Source organism: Sinocyclocheilus grahami, unplaced genomic scaffold (assembly GCF_001515645.1).
Source record: "Sinocyclocheilus grahami isolate Dianchi unplaced genomic scaffold, SAMN03320097.WGS_v1.1 scaffold467.1, whole genome shotgun sequence".
NCBI classification, from domain to species: domain Eukaryota; kingdom Metazoa; phylum Chordata; class Actinopteri; order Cypriniformes; family Cyprinidae; genus Sinocyclocheilus; species Sinocyclocheilus grahami.
Genome location: NW_015505646.1, coordinates 337524 through 345452, shown reverse-complemented (window position 1 = coordinate 345452; position 7929 = coordinate 337524). Strand labels below are relative to the sequence as shown.

The 7929-nt window shown below is 35.3% G+C and overlaps 1 protein-coding gene across 1 annotated transcript in view; it reads left to right on the top strand.

Annotated features, from left to right (window-relative positions):
- The window catches only part of LOC107553257 (eukaryotic translation initiation factor 4 gamma 1-like), a gene marked incomplete at its 3' end in the record, with an annotated part of 49426 nt that overhangs the window by 35366 nt on the left and 6131 nt on the right, over positions 1-7929 (top strand). The window lies entirely within an intron of this gene.

The window sequence follows — 7929 nt, the reverse complement described above, 5'->3', positions numbered from 1 at the left end:
GGGGGGGGGGGGGGGTTGAGTTTTATAAATTATGCATGAAATAAATTTTTTGTTGGATTAATACTGATCTTCTAAAGTTTGGGGTCGGTAAGGTTTCTCACCAAGACTGCGTTTAATTGATACAATTCAGTAAAAACGGTAATATTGTGAAATATTATAATTTAAAATAACTTTTTTTTTTTTTTAAATAAATGACATTTTAATTTGATTAATTTATTCTTGTGACAAAAGCTGAATTTTCAGCATCATTACTCCAGTCTTCAGTGTCACATGATCCTTAAGGAATCAAGACATTTCTAGTGTCCACCAAAAACAATAAAATTACAAAAAAAAAATCAAAAAAAAAATCTGCAGGACTGCATGAACGTGTTACCAATTCATCGTCATTTATTTTTAATGAGAAATTCATGGGGGAAAAAAGTACAAACCAACGCTGCTCTTACATGTTAATATAGATTTATATGCAACGTGGTATATGACAAACCAGACATGGTGTCATATATATTGTGTAGAGGGTGTGATGGCGATCATGTCCTTTAGGTTTGTAATGTCGGATCAAACGCAGAGCTCTTACAGGCGTTTTCTTTCGTGTGTGTGAGAGGAATCGTTTTTAAATCCACAAAGACTGATACATGAGCGTAGTATTCGAGGAATTCTCTAAGTGACGAATGAAATTTGAGTAGCGTTTGTATTTCGCCCTTTTTTGCTTCCTGTATCCTTTAATAAGGGGTGGACCTGTTGAACTTCGGGATGATGGTCATGGATGGACTTTGACCTTTTTGACCTTGGTGCTGCTGGATGAGGAGGGGATCCAACATGCTTCCTACTAAGCCATCCTTGTCCTGCTTCCTACCCCACACTTTTGCATCTTACCTCTTACCTCTCTTGAAGAACTGATGGGGGTCTTTGTGGAAGCCCCACTCGAGCAAGCCTGCGGTGGAAATTTTAAGAGAAATCATTCAAACTTGAAGCATATAGAAAAATCAACTTGATGAAATGACAGTAATGATCCTAAAGCCTTTTCTACTTGCAAAGTGGAAACACATTTCAGGAGCGTTCTGTACATATGAAAATGTTGTTTTTTTTTGGTTTATTTTCAGAAATTAAAAGTTTAAAAATCTGATGTAATGCCATTTATTTTTTTCCAACAAAAAAATGGCAGTTTCCCTGTATTTAAGATTTGTTAGATGGTAAGAGGTGCTTACAATGATCCATTGATTAGTTTTATTGAAAAAAATGTGTAAATATTTTTTGCGCTCTTTTGATGAAATGACAGTAATGATCCTAAAGCCTTTTCTACTTGCAAAGTGGAAACACATTTCAGGAGCGTTCTGTACATATGAAAATGTTGTTTTTTTTTGGTTTATTTTCAGAAATTAAAAGTTTAAAAATCTGATGTAATGCCATTTATTTTTTTCCAACAAAAAATGGCAGTTTCCCTGTATTTAAGATTTGTTAGATGGTAAGAGGTGCTTACAATGATCCATTGATTAGTTTTATTGAAAAAAATGTGTAAATATTTTTTGCGCTCTATTATTTAAGGAATTAAATGCTTTCGCATCAAACTGGAAAACGTTGGAGAGATGAAACATTGCAAATAATAAAAGCTTATCAAGTTGCGAAGTGGAGTGTGTTTGAGGGATTTGGAATCTCTGGTCAGTATTTATTTATTTTTTTTTCTGCGTAAGCACGTTGTGGTGTTTTCAGAGTGGAAAAGGTGCAGTATGTTTTCCCTTTGGCTAAATTCAACTTTGGTGCTACAATGAGTCTGTCCGCCAACAGAGGGCCTGCTGAACAGATTGTTCAAACCTATGTGACAGGGCTTTGCACAAATGCTTAATTTGAGCTGTTTTTTGTTAGTTTTTTTGGACTAAGGAAAAGTACAGATTGCTGGGAACTGCTTCGTTTTTCAAAGTTTTTAGTTTTAGTATTAAATGTAAAGATGATCTGGATTGGAAACATGGGAAGAAAACCGTTTTTTCAGATAAACGGCATGTGTAGAGAAAAAAAGTAGCTAACTTGAAAATAAATTGACGTTTATGCTGATTTATAATCTGCTATACACTAGGTGTGTGCTACTAATATTTATAGATCATTCCATGAAATTAGTGCCTTTTTAAAAAGGTGCTTTTAAGTTAAATAAGAATTTAAGAATTCTATCAGACCGTGAAAGTGTTAATTGTGTTGGGAACTTGGGACTGAATTTTAATATTTCAAGATAGATATGCTTAAGGCAGGGCTCACAGTTCATTATGAGCTTTTTGCTCAAGGTCATGACACCAAGGTTTTTATTAGAGAATTTAATGTTGATTTTTCAAATGCTGTACAAAAATCCTGGCAATAAGTTGATTAAATTGTCCCCCACTGACAACTTGTATTTATAGCATAATATATGGCAAAGTATGAACTCCTATTATTGCAGGATGTGGACTTTGTCTACGTAATGAAAATGTGCATATTTGCTAATAGAGTAAGCAATAGATGATGAAAAAGTTTATTGGGTTTTTGCTGAAATAGGTTTGCTTTTTAAAGGCATTGTCCACATAAGGAACTACATATGAATATATATTTATCTTCAAGCAATTTTCAATGTGTGCTTAAGGACAAATTGTCAGTAGAGACAACCTAGTCACAGAAGGTAGACAGATCCTCTAACGAGTTATTTTAAACCACAACCCACCCTTGAGACAGAACTAGCTTATTACACTTTTTCCATGTATCACATGCACAGCTGCAGTTATGGCTTCTGACTGCTGCTGAATTAAATATTTATTTTCCTCTGAATGTGCTGGGTAAAAGCAACAGTGCTGAGGTTTAAATTGATGCATCATTGGCTGTCTGAGAAGACAAAACCTATGATCCATCCATGCACGATAAAACACTAGATATAAAGGCAACCATTTATTCAGAATGTATTTAGCCTTATAAGCGTATTACTATGCAGCAGTGTCCATGGGATGAATAACATGTTTTTGATTGAATTATCTAAGGTGCTACTGACTACATTAGAAGTGAGCAGATGACACATTCTTAACCCAGGGAATAAAAATGTATTGAAGAAACATCCAAGTATGGCAAGCTGGTTATACATTTATTCTTTAAACTAGTTTTTCTGTTGGTAGTTTATTATTTTTATTACTTTTTAATTACCAGTAGGTAATCCAATAGTGACTAGTATTTTATTAAGCTAACAATTATTTTTGGTATCTATGAGGTTAGTTACTAATTTGTTTACTACTAGTCTGTATTGCCAGAATGTTCTAATTTAAACCTATCCTATCTGTTTAGTAACCATGATAATTTCACTTAGGAAATTCAACTTTTTAAAATCTTAAATCAAGAATAAACATAGGACACTTCTGTAATACAGCCTAGTGTACAAAGTGCCATTTTATTTTATGTCAGCTACTAGTATGTATTCCAGTTTTTAATATCTATTTGTGTTTTACCATTTTACACATTGTTTATTTGGTAGTAGAAATTCTCCTTGTATTAACTAAATTACCTAATATACACTAATATCTTTTCCGATTTTTAATAGTGACTTATTTTTATGTGAAGATTTTTTAATTGACCTATAATATAACCATTCTGACTAGCTGTATGTCAAATAAAAAAAGGAATCAGTGTTACTAGGATAGATACCAGAAAAGCTCAAACTAACACTTAACTATTGGGACTATATATATATATATGTATACCATTCACAAAATAACCTAAAGTAGCATCTCAAATCGTGATTGAATGAACGTGCAATGAGAATCAATATCAAAGATGGCGGCAGCAATCAGTGGACAGTGAAGCGTTTGACTCTGCAAAGAGAGCAGCTCCGGTGGAGAAGAACCGTGACGGAATCTAAACCTTCAAATGATACATAGTTCATGTTGCCACTGCTGTAAGTTAGCGAAACATGATAAGACATGTGTTTGTGCAGTTCAGAGTGGCTCTCTCACCAGCAAAGGACCAGTTTAAACCAGCAAAGGACCAGCATAAACCAGCAAAGGACCAGTTTAAACCAGCAAAGGACCAGCATAAACGAGCAAAGGACCAGTTTAAACCAGCAAAGGACCAGCATAAACGAGCAAAGGACCAGTTTAAACCAGCAAAGGACCAGCATAAACGAGCAAAGGACCAGTTTAAACCAGCAAAGGACCAGCATAAACGAGCAAAGGACCAGTTTAAACCAGCAAAGGACCAGCATAAACCAGTAATTTTTTTTAACATTTGGACATACAGACCAATGTCAGTGGAAAAAAATATTCTTAAGGTGTGTCTGGAAATTGTATTTCTAATTGTTCTGCAGCTCTTCATCAGCTGAATAGAGTGATGAACAGGGTGTGTGTTATTCAGTACCATGGTACTGAATCATTACCATATCAAAGTACCATGGTATTAGCATATAATACCAGGTTAATGAAGTAAATTAAGCCAGAATCTTCTGGTTTGGGCTTAATTGACCTCATTACGATCAACATGGCCCATGTCTGGCTCTCGCTGCTATGACGGCTAACCCCAAATCACGAAATCAGAAATATTTGACCCACATGCAGCACTGAAACATGGCAGGCAGCTGGTGCCTCGGCAATCTTCTTCAGTAGCAGCTTTTTCTTATGGGCTTTAGAGGCAATCTATCTATCTATCTATCTATCTGTGTTCTGTCTGTCTGTTACACTGTTATGCTGCTGTTATGCTGCATGTTATGTATGACACAGTGGCCTACTTTTGTTTTGGTGGTTTACGAATACTTCACCTCAAATTATTATATGAAAATAGAAACTGGATCTGTGTTTCTGAAAGCTTTGCAGTACAAGGACTACAAATAGTCACCTCATCACTCATTGAACATGTTAATTCTCTTTTTAAACTGATGGATGTCACTTGTCAATTCAGATTTCCATCATGTAATGTCAAATGCCAGAGGTCATTAGCCCCCAGCTGTGGCCAGACTTTTTATTATCATCTTGAGGGCTGAGGGCTAATATTATCTGACATGGCCGTGAATGCTGTTTGCAAATTAACAAGCCACAGGAAGAGGCTTGATTGGCCAAATATGTCTGAGCCATAAGCTGCTTTGATTAATGCTGCAGTGTGGCTGATCTCTCACAGAACCATTTGAGCAGACCATGCAACTAACATATGCTTCAACTTGGATGAGTGTAAGTGAATTGTCAAAGGGTTAATTCTGGATTTGGCATCTGTTTCTGAGGTGGAGCTTGAGTCAGCATCGGCTTTACAGCCTGTAGTTTCATGTGCAGCTCTTGTAGTTTGGTACTTGTGTCTTGACTGGAAAAATCATGTTTGTGATGCGTCCATTCATACAGCAAGAGAAATGTGTCAGGGGATATCATAAGGTAAGAAAACGAATTGGTGATTGGCCATTAATTCCTTGTCAGTGACTTCCAAGGAGGGCCTCACATACCACAGTGGGTATTTAGGCAGGCTACAGGCAATACTTGGATAGTAAATGCGTGGATGTGTGGATAACATTTTGTAGAAGGATCTATATGATATGTAATGAATTTTATCACCCACTGAAATATATTAATACTGCGTCCATTCATACAGCAAGAGAAATGTGTCAGGGGATATCATAAGGTAAGAAAACGAATTGGTGATTGGCCATTAATTCCTTGTCAGTGACTTCCAAGGAGGGCCTCACATACCACAGTGGGTATTTAGGCAGGCTACAGGCAATACTTGGATAGTAAATGTGTGGATGTGTGGATAACATTTTGTAGAAGGATCTATATGATATGTAATGAATTTTATCACCCACTGAAATATATTAATACACACACACACACACGTTTGTTTTTATGGTTTATGGGAACTCTCCATAGGCGTAATGGTTTTTATACTGTACAAACCGTATTTTCTATTGCCCTACACCAACCCTACCCCTAAACCTACCCCTCACAGGAAACGTTCTGCATTTTTAGATTTTCAAAAAAACTTGTTCTGAATTATTTATAAGCCTTTTGAATTACGGGGACACTGAAAATGTCCTCATAAATCACCTTCTCGTTGTAATACCTATGTCATACCCATGTTATTATACAAATTTGTGTCCTCATAAACCACATAAACATGCACACACATAAACACACACGCAAAGTGCTGGGTAGTAACTGGGTATGTAATCTGGATTATGTAGTCAGATTCCAAAAATGTAGTACTTGTTATTAGATTATATATTTAAAATGCTCATAATCAGATTACAGTTACTATGGACTACATGGTTACGTATTATTCACACAATGGCGGTAAATTATTCCTAATTTATTGATTCTTCCTAATTCTTCTTTTTTCTCTTTTAAATTGTACTTTCTAAAAAATTCGACTTTGTCATATTGTTTAGCTTTTGCATATTCTCAATATAGATTGGCCTTGCAAATGTAATGTGACGTAATTTGCGATCCATGATGCTCATTTTGGGGACTAGTCAAATATGAGATGAATAATTATGAAAGTTCCTGCCAGTATATAACTGACAAAAAATATTTCAACCTGGAAAAATGTTGACCGTGTCATTGCAGTTGCCGTTTTCATGTTTATTCATGTTTGTTCATGTTATGCAGGGATTCCCAAACTTTTTTGTTTGTCAAACCCATGATTTGACCTAAAATATTTACTTGAAGTCCCCCTGAGATTTAAAGTTAATATTACATTACTGACTACAAATTTGATAATGTAATTTGTAATCCATAACAGACTACAAATTGTAAGTAATCCATCCATATGTTTATCATATGTTTAAACTTGCGTATGCAGAGTTTCATCATTTGTGCATAAGTGTTTGATAAAAAACATGACTCAATTATTTTAAACAGCTTCTTCCTATGAAGGTATATTGAAATATCTACACAGTGCAAAAAGAGAACATTTTGTCTTTGAACTTGCTTCCTCAGGTTGATGACCCTATTGATATGCTCCCCAAGTCAAGAAAAGCCCTTAGCATCCAGGAAATTGCAGCTCTGGCCAGATCATCATTTAATGGTAAGTATTTAAACACCTGTTGCATCATCATAAGCATTTATGCATGTTAATCAGTCTTTAACAATCCCTGTGTTTTCCCTACCAGGCATCTCACAGGTGGTGAAAGATCACGTGACCAAACCCACGGCCATGGCTCAGGGTCGGGTGGCTCATCTGATTGAGTGGAAGGGCTGGTCTAAGCCCTTAGACCCTCCGTCTGCTACACTGCAGTCCCACTTTAACTCCTACTCCCATCTCAGCGAGGGCGAGCAGGAGGCCCGGTTTGCAGCAGGTGGGTGTCTGCTTGCACCCTGTTAGTACAGCTGTAAATCTCTCACTGCTGATGGAGTGTGTTAAGGAGATAACTGTAGATGCACAAGGATATTGATGTCTGGGTGTTTATACATGCACCGTTGTCAAATAATGTGGACATTAAATTTATTTTTGAACATTAAAATGTAAAATTGTGCATGAATGTTTAAGGTAATCTGTATATTTCTGGTCTTCATTTCTTTTACGGTTTTCAAGTTGTTATTATTACTAATAGTAATAATCAACTGCATTAATAGTACTAATGATTCAAATGTAATAATATTATACATTCCTATACATATATGCATTTTTTTTTACCTCATATTAATTATGTAATTATTATTAATCACTGTAAGCTATGTAGTAATTATCTATCTATCTATCTATCTATCTATCTATCTATCTATCTATCTATCTATCTATCTATCTATCTATCTAAATTCAAATTCAAAATTGCTTTATTGGCATGATTGTAAATTATACAATATTGCCAAAGCTTAGTACACATTTACAAAAAGATAAACATTTTTTTTTATCTATCTATCTATCTGTGTTCTGTCTGTCTGTCTATCTATCTATCTATCTGTCTGTCTATCTATCTATCTATCTATCTATCTATCTATCTATCTATCTATCTATCTA